Genomic DNA, 15,650 nt, shown 5'->3' on the forward strand with positions numbered 1-15,650 from the left:
ACCTCAGAAAATTAGAATATCCAAAAATATGCAGGGACATCTATAGGAAAGTAATTATGTTTTCAAATACTATAATCGATGGAAAGCCATATTAGACGTTTTTAGTAAAACCTATTACTAACATACCATCTTGCAATCAAACGTTTTACTTTTGCAATGTTTTAGTCCTTGTCAATTGCAATACCATATAGCAGGTTATTTTCACTGTCTTGATGATTTCGCGATTTTGCGGTTCATCATAACTATCTAATACTCGAAATACTGCTGTTACGAAACGGGTAAATTATACATAGCCCTGTAGCGTGATTGTGAATTCTATTTAATTAACCATCTAAACGGTCATTGTTTGCTATTCTATATCTTAGTTATCATTTGGGTTTTCGCATAGTTTCACTTTATATACTTGGTGTAGTATATTTTTTCAAACATGTATTGAACTTTCGTATATTCTCAATAAATATATGTAGTGTTGCTTTTTTTCTCATTTTATCAAAACATCTTGAAATGGAGTAAAAGATACTTCCATTTCGCATTCTTTGCGGCATAAACAAGGACATTTTATTAGCCTCCCACCGTGAATTTGGGAGAGGGACTAAAGGTAGACATTGTATTTGGTATGTGGGTTCACCTTGGTGAGGCGAAGTGTTTGAACCAACACCATGAAACTGTGACCTATCCTTTGTCACCAGTATCATAACAAGATTGTATGGGAATGTATTTCCCATACTACATAATATTGGGGCTGTATACTTGGTATGTGGGACCAACTAAGTAAGGCAATGTGTCATGTATCAAAATCAGGTTACTTTGACTTATATTTTGACATATACTTAGATTTAAAAAAAAACTTGTCCGTGATAAATCTCTTATACTATAATGCATTGGAGCTTCATAGATGATTGAATTACAAATCTTGGTCATTTACCTGTATTTTGACTTTTGAACTCAATTACAAAGAAACTAGTAAGTCTCTTTCTGCATTACAATGAAACCCAAGCATTATTACCAGTATATCAGTTAATATGGGTAACGACAATACAGCCTTCTGACATACGACAAGAAACCTTCTTCATCAATTCTTGTAAGAAAATTGCTTTGCAGATACGGAAAAAGCAGAAACCTTAATGTCCCGCCAATTATACAACATACGTACGGCTTCTGATGTTATCAAGTTTCGTTCAGGATTCACATACATTTACATCTGTACGTAACCTTCTGCTTCATTACGGAAACACTGCTGACTTTAATGTTCCCTTAATTTCCATAAATAGTCCTTAATTTCTATAAATAGCCACATTTGGATAATTAACTTCGTTTATCAGTTATTTGTATTCGTTGCTAGGGCAACGCCGATTCTACATATGTTGTAAATACTTCCATTTCGTGTTTGATTATTCACACGTGAATACATGTTTGCCCAAGGATTGCCACTCTCTATTTATGGATGGTTTCAACTTATTATGCACATATCAACTAGAACCCCACCATGCTGTATCTCTAATTCTTTCGCGAACATTTGATATCTGTTGAACAAACGTAGAGAATCGCAATTGTCCTCAAAACACTGTTAAATATGGAATTGTATGCCACATAATATGAAAAAAAATGTCTAAAATTTCTGCATCTTTAAATAGACGAATTGTATAAAGTTATCTTACGAGCTGATGCAATTGCCTTTGAACCATTTATCATTTTACAATTAAAAAACAACTTTTCAATAACTTATCATATCATGTATTTTTTTCAATAAAACGATAACAATTGACATGTTTTAATAAAAAGGGGACTAAATATATGATTTTATTGTCATTTCTCCCTCCTATTGTCCCTTTTGTCCCTGCATCTCTTTCCACCTTCGACTTAAACGTTTGCTATTGTAATGAAGACTTTAGGTTCTGTCGACTTGCCGAGATACACATTAGCATATGATTCCCTAGTTCTACGGCTGGTTCAAAATTGTGACTCAGTAAGACGTGCTGCTTATTATTATCCACGGTATATTTCAGTGATGTTACACTGCAAACTAGTAGTAGGTTGGGGTCATCACAAGACAAAGCATCGGCATACCGCAGTCCATTAAACCTGCAGGCAGGGCGTTAGAATTATACATGCTGCCCCTACTGCATGACCGTAAAAGGCGACTTAATTTAGGATTTTCTCTTTTCTTTCTTCCTACCTTACTACACCAACTCACTTTTGGCCCTCAGTTGAGCGCTCATACCTGTGAGGTAAGCTATGGGTTCTGTTCCCTGGCCGAGACACACAAAAGTCCATAGAAGTGGTAGTTTCTGCTCCTGCTAAGCGCTCAGCATACCGGGAGTAGGACGACTGGTTCGCCCGTTGTCAGTATAATGTGACCGGGTGGAGTGTGTTGTTTGGTGGCACGCTTCGGTGATATAGCACTTTAAAAAGTTCCACTATACAAGAATATACCGCAGTCATCCAGAACACACACCGAACATTACATACACTAAACACACCGCATACATGGGAGGCCGTCCTTACATGTAGCACGTTAATTAATCACACAAACAAACAAACAAACAAATCTTAGACACATTCGCCACATTTATGCAAGCTGTATATAAGGCATAAAACGTCTTAAGTGTCTTATAAAGAATACAAATCAGCTGCTCTTTGACATCACAACGATAATTTAAAATATCATTATCATCATATGACAGCTAATATAAATGGCGTAAAGTTCCCCGCATAACATGTATAAAAGTTGATAAATTTTGACATACCATAAACATATCGACAAGGTTATGTAGTTGTACTTAGATATAACAATGGAATTATCATCTAATACATCAATATCCGTTTGGTAGAAGAAATCAAAAGGTATCATTTAAAAACATCTTGTATCATACTTAAAATACAAACACGATATTGTTTAAGATGTTTGCAAAAATAGACTTTTACAGGATGTAATCATTTAAATTATTACAAGTCGATTGCGTTCGTCTTGTATTTCAGAAACGTAAATTGACAAGCTGCAACCCTAGACATAAACAGTTTTAAGGATCCCCAGTCGAAACTGTTGAACCAATATAGCATCTAGTATAATCTAGGTTATCGTTTCCAGATATCAATTCATAAAAACATTATGGCTACTTGCCTGAAGACATAAGACATGACGGGAGCTTTCAACATGAATTAAAATCTTTTGTGGCATAAAATAGTTCCTTCCTCCCCATTTGTTGGTGGATTGATTGTGCTTACTGTACCTCGCTGTCGCATAACAGCAAATAACAAGTGAGGATAAAGCTGTAGTTGTACCAACATTGAACCTGAAGAGAACTTCCTTAATTCCTAAACTCATTCTGTTTACCACATATTTATGATATAGTAAATAGAATTACGATAAACATGATTAGTATAATTAGTGTAGACCACACATAAATGTATTGCGGATCGTATGTTTTGGCGAGGAAGTCATTTTCCACTTGTCCTTACTCCATCTCTGGGATACATCTTCTGAAAACACATAGGACCGTTGTAAAGTACTGACCTTACTTCGGTGGCTATCTACCTCAAATACCTTGTACGTTTTTATATGACAGTATCAAATCAAATACGCCAAACCACATGTTTACTTTTCGCAGTTATTGCAATGTTTGCGTTACAGACGGAGCGGTATAACACTATTACTCAAGTAACTATTAAAATAATTTATTTAAATAAATTTTAATTGGTTCTAGATATTTTAAATGTGTGTTCACATTTACTTTATCCACAAGAATCTGCTGTGAGACTACTGTAGAAATATGTTGTTACTTAAACGAAAAAATAACAAAACAATTATGACACGAAACCGCTTTTTTGATAACTAGACATTTTAATCAGTAGGCTTTTCAGATAAATAATATGATATTTAGACCGCTTTCCTCTAGATTTTCAAAAAGAAACGAACTTACTATGTAGATACACATTCTTATTCCTGTTGTCTCGTGGTTATCTATATTCATTTCAACAAATTTTATTGACAAGATGTTTAGTCAAACGGATTGAATAACAGCTAAAGCCTATATAAATTATTTCCTTGATCCAGTCAGGAACATGTCGTGGTTATCTACCTCGATAACGATCTATATTTGATTAGATATGAACTTCATTTTAAATGACATTTGTTCAAGTTATTTTTATATAAGAATTATTGTTTTCATATGATATGTCAAAATATTTCAAACACGGCTACATGATGGTTGCATGTCTTTCATACTTAGTTCGGCGCATAACAGGTATTTTTGACAAACGTAAGAACGTCTTTATCAACAACACGCTTTGTTTGCATATAAACTTTATCAAAATACAAGGGTCATTTTGACACTGACTTTATACTGGTAGCTAACGAATAGCGCTGGCAGCTATCACTACCGTATCACTGTCATTTTGTGTAATTAAAGTAACGTGTAAATGTTTGCTCGATTCCCCACTATGTTGTTTGATCAAAAAACATAATATTATTGCCTGCCTTGTGTAAACACAACTACACAGATTAGTTATCGAATCCTACTACGGTCTATTATTTCAGGATCCGTACGCACTCGGTACACCTCGAAAATGTAGGTCCATTCTATGATGTATGGCGTTGCTATGTCTGTAATTACATATAACATTAATACGAAACACACATCGTGCATCGGACATACCAGACCAAAACAAACATATCAGAACATAAACGATGGAGGGTAGGAGAACAATCCCCCATCTTGACGTTGCCGTAGCTTTTATATACATATTCCTGCTGCAATTGGTGGTGCAGGAAGACCATACTATATCATGTGTCCAAACATAAGAAGTTTTTTTAGATTCCTGGGATAGGGTGTCAAGTTAACAAACATGATGGAAGGCGTGTAATATAAACTGACAGGTTGTTTCCGTGGGATGATTGCCTCCACCTTTCTGCAAAGTGACTGCAGCTGTTATTATCACAAGCTATCCGTGACTGGTATAGATATCAACACTTAGTATACCACGTACCTACGGTCAGCACCGCACAGACAGTACTAGGGTACGTACACTAGTTTAATCTTTGTAATACTGGTACTGTATTTAGCTCAAAATCTATCAAAACTGTCTGATTTTGTAATCTTATGCATGTAAATCATGGTTATGCATTAACATTTTGGTAGGTAATCAACGTAGTTTTACTATCAATTTAACGATGCACTCATCAGCAATAACTGATGTTTAATCGTGCACATATGGGTCTGATTAACAGATCGATACATATAAAATAATTAATTTTGCTCTTGCTGCATGGGCAATCAATACTTTATTCCATATAGGACATAGTGCCATATTTATTTCCGGACGCAACTAATGATTTTTAATTTTATTATCATAAAGTAAAATAAGGGCTCAAACTCTTCAATGGTATCAGTGTTGTGAAGTAAGAAACTTTTCTAACAGAAGACAAATATTCATTCGTCTGCTAAGGTTTTTTTGTAGCGAGAAAATAGTATTCCCCTGACAGTGTAGCATCTTTAATACTAAGAGTTATTATATTTTAAATGTCATGTTAATATAGTTAATTAAGCATTAGATTTACCTAAGAATGGTACCTTACACTAACATGTAGACCAGTCGACATTCCACATACGGTTCACTCGGAAAAGTTGCATGTGATATTTCGTGTAAATACGTATCAGTAGCAGACGAAAGTTGCCATTCATTGGTTTAAAAAAATTATCAACTTGTCATTCTACGTCAGATGCTGCCGCCAGACAATTATACAGACAATTCTATAAGAGACAGTAAAATTTAAACGAAATGTCTAATATTAAGGCTGAGTAAAGTTTTCAGTGCGATGCTTTTGTATTCGTATATACATGTGTCAGCGTTATGGCAATACAAAATGGAACTAAATGTCAAATACACTAAAATGCATTTACCAAGAATACCGTAAATGCTTTCCGTAAAGAGCGTAGCAGCGAGTTGAAAGGACACAATGCAAAACACATGATGAAACCAAGCATCGTTTACAATAACTGACGCGTCCAAACTGCTTTGTGGTTTTGTTGCCAATATTTCGTGTTTTGCCCCGAGGAAAGTCTGATACAGCGAAATACTGCAACAACACTGATCAATGTTTGCACGACGTATTGTTAGATGATACAGCTTCGTCAAGTTCATGACTTTAAGCTATAGACAATCTGAACGTCTTCTTATACATCTCCAATATTTTAATTGATAACAACAAACCAGAAGGATGTAAAGCAACATCGGCAAGCCAGCAGGTGATGTACTTACTGTTTATCTTCAAAGAGAATAATCAATCCGCGATCTACATCGCTGTCTCCGGATTCCCTGATATGCCTTGATTGATCGTGACAGGCACGTGCCAACTTAGGCGGGAAACACCACGAAGTTCAATGCTTATCAGGTGACGTGTCATACGTCACAGGGTCCGTCTACATTGTTGTTAAAAATGTTCGTGATAGTAAGCGATGGATGAATTTGTTGATTGTACGTTGACAGGAGGGGAAATATTGAGTGATATCCGACCTACAATGGTGGTAGATTATCAGTGGTAGTGTGTGTGGTAGGTGAGGCGTTCTGTCTGTGAGGGGAACAGGGTCACTAAAGTGTTTGGACAGTATTTTAATGGTAACTAGGTCAATAGAAGGAGGTCACTATGGTAACAATATTAAATTAAAACGTAACTATGGCATTGTAACGACAATAACTAGGTCATTATGGTTGGAGAAAAACATTGGTCAAAAATGTGTAGTGGTGGAAAGTAGGTCACTAGTGGCCTAAACAAGACTATATCTGACTTTGCCTAGCGTATTATTGAAATATCATAGAGTGAACCTAGTACTTATGTCAAATCTATAACGGTTTAACCCGTGTTACTTGGACAAACTGGGTCAACAGATTGGTGATATGATAAGAAAAGTTGACAGCCACCAGAAAACAAAACTAATACTTTTAAAATGTAATCACAAGAATAAACATGTATTGTTAAAACTTTGCCAAAAAGGTTAAGTTGTTATTATTAAGATACAAACAATAAAAATCAGTGGTGTAACTATTAGGTAATTTGGTGGCTTATTCAATTATATGTATGTGCAAATCTTAGTCATAAATAATATTTTTTTCTTCGTTTTCATACTTAATCCAACTTTCTGATTGACCGATTTTTTCTTTATAACTCTATGAAGAAGACAAATTCGATAATATCGCGAAAACCTGACGTTAACGTGACGTCACAATAGTGATATCGACGTTGCGTATTGATTTGGAAAAAATACCTTGTATGTCAGTACGTCTGAACGTATTTCATTTGAATAAGTAGTCTGAAAGAATGATTATAAGCATAAATGTCACTATTTCTGAATTTCATCGGGTTATGAGATTGTGTTTGCAAAGTTGATTTCATACCTCAATGAAATTCAGAAATAATACCACCAACGCTTAAGTACTTGATGTAGTTTCTAAACATTTTTATTCAAAATTGTGTCATCAAGGTACATGCTCTACTATCAGTTGTACGTAAGATGAACGAAATAACACGGTCACAAAGTACTGTGGCAATAAAATCACATGTGTTACTGCAATGGTCTGGTAGATCATCATACGTCATGACATATATCACAACACCTGTCACAATCGGTGACCTAATCACCGGGAAAACATTGTATTTACCCTAATATGGCCGCGGTGGCCACGTGGTTTAGATGTCCCGCCATATAACCACAAGCCCTCTACCTCTGGGATGCTGATTCGAATCTCATGTGGGGCAGTTGCCAGGTACTGCTGGTCGGTGGTTTTCTCCGGGTACTCCGGATTCTCCACCAACAAACCTGGCAGGTCCTTACATGACCCTGGCTGTTAATAGGACGTCAAACTAAAACAAACCAAAACCTAATATGGCACGCCAAAATTCAATATTTTACAAATGTTTTCTATGTGAAAATTTAAACTAGCTTTTCCCATGCTAAATGTAGTGTTACGAACAAAACTATATATAGTGAACATCAACAAATGGGTAAAATGACAAATAAATTGCTGCAATGATACTGCAACCTAACAAATGTGGCCATCGGTATCAAAGTGAGAGAGGCGCTTGTAGTCCAAAGTATCACTGCATGAAGCAGGGATCACGAGTTGCTACATGAAAACTTTAACACACGTGTACTATGAAATATAGTGTTAAAGTGACGCATCCCGCTAAGCTGAGACATCGAATAGCTGTCAAAGGGAAAGCTTGTTTTAAAGGCATTTATACTATTGTTAATTGATAAACGCGAATGTCCTTATCTATATCACTTATTCAATTTGAAAATTGATACAACTTGTAGTAAAGTCAAATATTTAACTATCATTACACCAGGTTTGGCAAAACTTAACCACTCAGCCATCTCGGCCCCAGTCATAATACACAAACAATACGACAGCTAGGTGTTGGTTTTTTTTGCAGTGAACTTCCACAGCAGTTCAGGAAAACTTAATGATGCATTCAGATTTGGTTGGCGTAATACGTCCGTCGTATTACTCGTTCAACCCTAAGGCTAGTGATGCATTTATGTACAGTCAACTGTGTTATCTGTAAAGCATTAGGCGACTTTATAAATTTGTCTTGTGTGTAGCATATTGAGAAGTACCGCGGAAACAAACCCCCTTCTGTGAGTATGAAACTGGGAAAGAATATCATTGTTATACTTTTATGTAAGAATTTAAATGTTTCTGTTTCCATAATTAGTAAAGGTCCTGTTGTTTATACTTTTATTATTGTGTATAATGTACCTTAATTGTGTTTGGCATTGCTTTGTATGATGCCTCAAATAACAATCATATTAATGCTACTTCAATATCGTTTTACAAGTTGCTACATATAAATGTACTATATGTTACTTGCAGCGACTTAACACCGGTTGGTGCCAACGATTACATCACTGGATCATGTGCTGCATTCTGTCATTAATTTCATACTACTTATTGCACTTGTTATTGAGCTAATGGTCTCTTAATGTGTTGTTGTTATAAGTCCCTTAGTGTTTTGCAGTCTCTCTTTGTATTTTCTAGTGTAAATCACTATATTCTGGCGAATACAATATAGTTCGTGTCTTCGTTATCGTCGACAAATATGCGATGACATATATTCGCGATCAAGCGCTTATATAGACAATTTTACATCCATATACTACCATTCGCTAAACATTTAAACTCGCGTTCGAACTCTCGCGAAAATTTGTATCTCTAGTAAATAAGGTGTAGTAGTATATACTATAACGATGTTGTAATATAACGAGTAAATAATGTGTAGAAGTATATAATATAACGATGTTGTAATATAACGAGTAAATAATGTGAAGAAGTATATAATATAACGATGTTGTAATATAACGAGTAAATAAGATGTAGTAGTATATAATATAACGAGTAAATAATGTGTAGAAGTATATAATATAAAGATGTTGTAATATAACGAGTAAATAAGATGTAGTAGTATATAATATAACGAGTAAATAATGTGTAGAAGTATATAATATAACGATGTTGTAATATAACGAGTAAATAATGTGAAGAAGTATATAATATAACGATGTTGTAATATAACTAGAAAATAATGTGTAGTAGTATATAATTTAACGAGTAAATAATGTGTAGAAGTATATAGTATAACGGTGTTGTAATATAACGAGTAAATAATGTGTAGTAGTGTATAATTTAACGATGTTGTGATATAACGGGTAAATAAGGTGTAGTAGTGTATAACATAAAGATATTGTAATATAACGAGTAAATAATATGTAGTAGTATATAATATAACGAGTAAATAATGTGTAGTAGTATATAGTATAACGGTGTTGTGATATAACGAGTAAATAAGATGTAGTAGTATATAATATAACGAGTAAATAAGGTGTAGTAGTATATAATATAACGAGTAAATAATGTGTAGAAGTATATAGTATAACGAGTTAATAATGTGTTGAAGTATATAATATAAATATGTTGTAATATAACGAGTAAATAATATGTAGTAGTATATAATTTAACGAGTAAATAATGTGTAGAAGTATATAATATAAAGATGTTGTAATATAACGAGTAAATAATGTGTTGAAGCATATAATATAACGATGTTGTAATATAAAGAGTAAATAATATGTAGTAGTATATAATTTAACGAGTAAATAATGTGTAGAAGTATATAATATAAAGATGTTGTAATATAACGAGTAAATAATATGTAGTAGTATATAATATAACGAGTAAATAATGTGTAGAAGTATATAGTATAACGGTGTTGTGATATAACGAGTAAATAATGTGTTGAAGCATATAATATAACGAGTAAATAAGGTGTAGTAGTATATAATATAACGAGTAAATAAGGTGTAGTAGTATATAATATAACGAGTAAATAATGTGTAGAAGTATATAGTATAACGAGTAAATAATGTGTTGAAGTATATAATATAAAGATGTTGTAATATAACGAGTAAATAATATGTAGTAGTATATAATATAACGAGTAAATAATGTGTAGAAGTATATAGTATAACGATGTTGTAATATAACTAGTAAATAATGTGTAGTAGTATATAATTTAACGAGTAAATAATGTGTAGAAGTATTTAATATAACGAGTAAATAATATGTTGTAGTATATAATATAACGAGTAAATAATGTGTAGAAGTATATAGTGTAACGGTGTTGTTATATAACTAGTAAATAATGTGTAGTAGTATATAATTTGACGAGTAAATAATGTGTAGAAGTATTTAATATAACGAGTAAATAATGTGTAGAAGTTTATAATATAACGAGTAAATAATGTGTTGAAGCATATAATATAACGAGTAAATAATGTGTTGAAGTATATAATATAACGATGTTGTGATATAACGAGTAATTATTATATGACTGGTGCTTTTGCTGTATTTTGATCGGCCAATACGTTTCTCAGAAGTATTCATCAACTGCGATATCAACCCCGAAATCGGCGGCAAAAAGCACGCGAGGTTACTGGATTCAGTCCAGATACCTCTCGCGAGTCCAGTAACCTGTTTTGAAAAATAGATCGAGGAAAACTCCCTTGAAATGTGACGTCATAATCACTTTTGACGTCAAGTCGTACCCAAATATAGCGTTACAGGAGTTTCCCTCATTCAATGACGTCGGGATAATCTATTGTGACGTCAATATTGTAGTCGGCAACATATATGGCGGAAGCCAGCAAGTTTACTGCGATCAACGGTGACACCTGCAAACTTCAATTTATGGAAAACGTTCAAGAATGCCACACGGGCTGCAGTTGATACAATATTCCAGTTCTACCAGTCTAAACCGTTAGCAAGAAGCATTTTGGATATTTACCATATACTACATGTAATTGCTTTTGTAAAGAGCCGGCTTAATAGCATGTAAGTGTCATATAATAAAACAGTTATCGACCTATTTTCAGGTGGATACGGTGAGTTATCAACCCTCGAAAATGATATAACCCTCGGCCTCCGGCCTCGGGATATATCACTTACTCGGGTTGATAACTCACCGTATCCACCTGAAAATAGGTCGATAATTGTATAGAAGTATATAATATAACGATGTTGTGATATAACGAGTAAATAATGTGTAGTAGTATATAACATAACGAGTAAATAAGGTGCAGTAGTATATATTTAACGATAAGTTTTAACTATCCTTTGATACTAGTAATGTTTTAATGCCTTATTTTTTGTATATCTCTGTTGTTACGTTCTAATTGTTAGTTTTCAACGGAACGATATTTGAAAGTTCATTACATACTTATAAAATTGGAAATGTACTCTTAATTGTGACTTATTTCAACACTGTGTATTTTGGTGAGTTGTATACTTTGCTTTAAGAAATGATGACCATGCGACGTAGTGAAATCATACAAAACACTGATAGGGAAATTGGTATCAAATCCAGTTCAGTGCTGCTCTCTGTTACTTTCAGAGTTTATTTTATAAATACGTATAATTATGTGCAAAAACGAAACATCTGGCTTGTGTAAATATCAAGATTACACAACATGGTGTGTAATACAACACTAGTATTTTTTTCTATGGCAAAGGCATTGTGTATCGTTTAAAAAGCCTAGCAAATAATAGCAAACGCTTCATACATATACACCGAGAAAAAAGATGTATTATAACGGTATCACATATCATCGGTCAGTATTTAAAATGGTGAAGAAAGAGCTGGTGTGCATATTGTTAGGTCTGTGATTAAAAGTATGTTTCCGCTAACGCCACATTTTGTTCCTTTCCTGTTTATGCTGAAAGCACCTGAAGGAAGCCTTTGTCGACAGCACAACCTAATAAATTGAAAATAACGAAAACAGTTTGTTCCAAAAGAATATATATTTAGTTGTTGAAGCCCTACACTATACATATGTATTATTGGTTGGTGGTGATGTGACACGTGATCGTCCTCTGATTGTACCAAACTACCAAAGTAAACAATAACAACACTACAACCGATGACGTGACGGATTACGTAGTAGTAACGTAACCTTGACAGCCGGGTTGACGGGTTATGGCACATAGTTCCGCACAAGCCTATATACTATCTTAACTCTTGGTATGAATTAATTTTATTTCATAAAAACCAGTTAAATTAAAGATTTATTAAAGGATTAACCTCTTACCTCTCACGAGGTAAATTGCGTAAACGCGAAGCGTTTACGTACAATTTACCGACTGCTCCATTGGGTTTATCATCTCATAAACTAAACAGAGGTTAATCCTTATATTTACAATATTTTCTTTGAACAATGAAATAAACCAGAAAATCATATACAATGATTTACCGTGTGCTATTCGCCGTCAAAATTATTTTGCAGTCATGTTTAACAATGCAACAGCCATTCAGAAAAAGCGCGCCGTTGACTGACAGCTTCATCCGCCCTTTTTTCTATAACGTCACAAAAATAGTTATTATATTTCAGTTATTTTATTCAGGTCAAACTTAGTTTATCGATACAGAAACAGTGGCAATTGTAAATATTTCTATATGTAAGTTATCACCTGTGATAAATCACTTTGTTATAGCCTGTTTATACCACCCACTGTACGTTGGCCACTATTAAAAAGAAGGAAAATAAGCGATAAAGTAAAGAAAAGTAAGTTTACATAATGACGTAATAATTTTAAGTGACTCATGGCGTTGTGAGGGGGCGGAGTGGAACGCCTATTTCGTTTGGATATGACTAACCATAGTTGAAATAGCCATGAAATATCGTAGAGAATAGGGAAGAATTCCTACCGAAATGACAAATAATGATTTGTCAGCACAAAATTTGTTTACCCTCGCTTATCAAATAATAGATTTTGCAATTACATCGGGTAAACGTTTGATAAACGTAAGTGGGTGAGTTTGAAGCCCTTGAAATAATGAAGAATGTATAAAATGGGAGAAATAACATGAAATTCATATTCCGTTCTAAATGATTAAATCTTATTCCTATAAATATTTTTATTGATCATTTTTACAGGTACTATCAGGTTTTTAAGGTATTGATCATTTGTATAGGTAATATGAAGTTTTTAAGCTGAACATCAGAAATGTATAGTATCTTAGATGACGTCTATGAAATAAAGGCTAGCAAAAATTAAAAAAAAAAAAAAAAAAAAAAAAACCCTCTTAGACCCGTTTGATAAAATTTCTAATCTGAAATGAACACAAATTTATTTTTATCACATTGCTGCAACAACCTACTTTTCAGAGAACTTCAACGCTAAAATGTACTGCAAATATCCAGTTGGGGCAGCCGATTGGTCCCGCGCCCGTCCTCGAAATCCTGGCGTCATGTCATTTCCCTTGACGTCACTTTATTGTTTGTGTCATGAAGAACCTTTTTTTCGGTACACTTAATGGAAATCATTCTTGGTTATATTACATTAAGTACATATACTAAAATATTACACGGGTGAAATTCCTGAATATCAGATAGATTATGTGTAAATTATATTACTTTTAATTTTAGAAAGAAAACAAATGTTTATACGATGGCAGCTCCGAAGCAAATGAAGTCATGGTAGCGTAGAAATACTATTCTCTGAAAAACCTTCGTCACTTTCCCGGCACGGGAGTAGCAGATCTGATTTAACGCGATTCTGAAACTTTTCAACACTAAAAATTAATAAATTACCCTTTACCTGGAAATATTGTAACTTGAATTCGTATTATAAAATGAAAATTGAAGTAGACTCCAGTGTTTGAATTTTGCGAATTCCTTTTCTAGCCGCAACGGAAGTAAAAATAGGCATCAAATTAGGAATGAAATTCGGATATGTTTCACTTACTGCGAGATTCCAACATACGTTTAGGCAAATTAAATATTTTTAAGTAGAAGCACAACCTAAGTGTGTCGTATGCACCCTGATTTATTTTCTTGCGACAGTCTAAGTACCAATAATCTCCGCAAGACTGTACTCTTAAACATTATTTTCGGAGTCTAAAATGTGACGTCGCACGTTACTGATTCCCGCGCATATATTTACGCGGAATTTGAACGATTCAAATGAAAGTTGTATGCATGGAAAATAACGTAGTCTCTATAGCAAACACACCAATGACCAGTTAGTAAATAATTGCAAAGCCAGCATCTTCATCTGTTAATTACTTCCGATTAGTATACTAAAGTAGGGGGACAAAATAGCTGCCTCCACTGGGTTGTTGCAGTTACATTTTGAAATTCTTTCATATGTAGATTGTTGTAGTTTGGGGATAAAACGTATCTTCGATTTCTGTTCAATTTAAAATACTGAGTTGTTACTAACAGAACACCCATTCCTATAGTTTTGTATGTCATCCTTTGTTTTGACATTTGTCCTATAACACCAATGTAGTTTTGTACATTATATCAATATTTAACTAAACGATGAAATTAATATACCGGAAACTTCAAATATCAACCTGCCAAATGGGCTTTAAATAACTGACAATTATCTTTATGTTATATCCCTATAGAGTGTGTTAATAGCTAATGTATTGAGTACATTATTGTATTGGTATATTGTTACTAGTCTGCCGATACATAAATGACATAATATCGAGTCGGGATTCCATAATAGAAACACCTGTTATGTACGGGGGTCCATAGACAGGGTTAAAGCTACTACAAATCTATCATAGTTTACATATCGCCGACATCTGTTTGGCAGGAAATATACCAGGAAACGTTTTGTGAGATCACATTGTAAATTTGTGATGTACAATGGTAGTGTAATGTAAACACCTGATGGGAAATTAACAACAAATCTGAATGCCCTGTACATTTTAGAGGTGAGTTTCCGATAGCATAAGAGAGATATGTATAAAACATAGTTTTGTTCAATGTTCTTTCTTTGAGAATGCCACATATGCATGTCCATTCCGTTATCTCTTTCCATTGGTTTATAAAAATCACTGAGATTCTGCTGTCTCTACATTTTAAAATAAGCGTTTCGCATTCATTGTAATAGTAACATAACGGACATTTATCGAAATAGACATTCACAATGAATTTTATACAAATTCTGTGATCCAAGTATTCGATAGTTTTGTCAATGTTCTCTATTGCGTCTATTCCGAAGACCGAGGGAAACATCACCTCTCAAAGGTTTTACAATTCCTTGTATTAACCTACAAAAAGTCAATGATTGTTTTGTTATATGAA

General features: G+C 33.8%; 1 protein-coding gene across 5 annotated transcripts in view; it reads left to right on the plus strand.

The window, feature by feature from the left end:
* The window catches only part of LOC138318770 (ectonucleoside triphosphate diphosphohydrolase 1-like), a 39,442-nt gene that overhangs the window by 10,874 nt on the left and 12,918 nt on the right, over positions 1-15,650 (plus strand). Inside the window, exon 1 of one of the 5 annotated variants that reach the window (XM_069261455.1) lies at positions 4,672-5,017. The exons of 1 other annotated variant lie outside the window; for it this stretch is intronic. The gene's annotated coding sequence lies outside the window, so the exon portion shown is untranslated. Of the gene's footprint in view, positions 1-4,671; positions 5,018-8,503; positions 8,680-15,143; positions 15,278-15,650 lie in introns of those variants that run through there. 3 more of the 5 variants (XM_069261459.1, XM_069261457.1, XM_069261456.1) reach the window with 3 other exon arrangements.

The sequence above is a fragment of the Argopecten irradians genome, chromosome 3 (assembly GCF_041381155.1).
Source record: "Argopecten irradians isolate NY chromosome 3, Ai_NY, whole genome shotgun sequence".
NCBI classification, from domain to species: domain Eukaryota; kingdom Metazoa; phylum Mollusca; class Bivalvia; order Pectinida; family Pectinidae; genus Argopecten; species Argopecten irradians.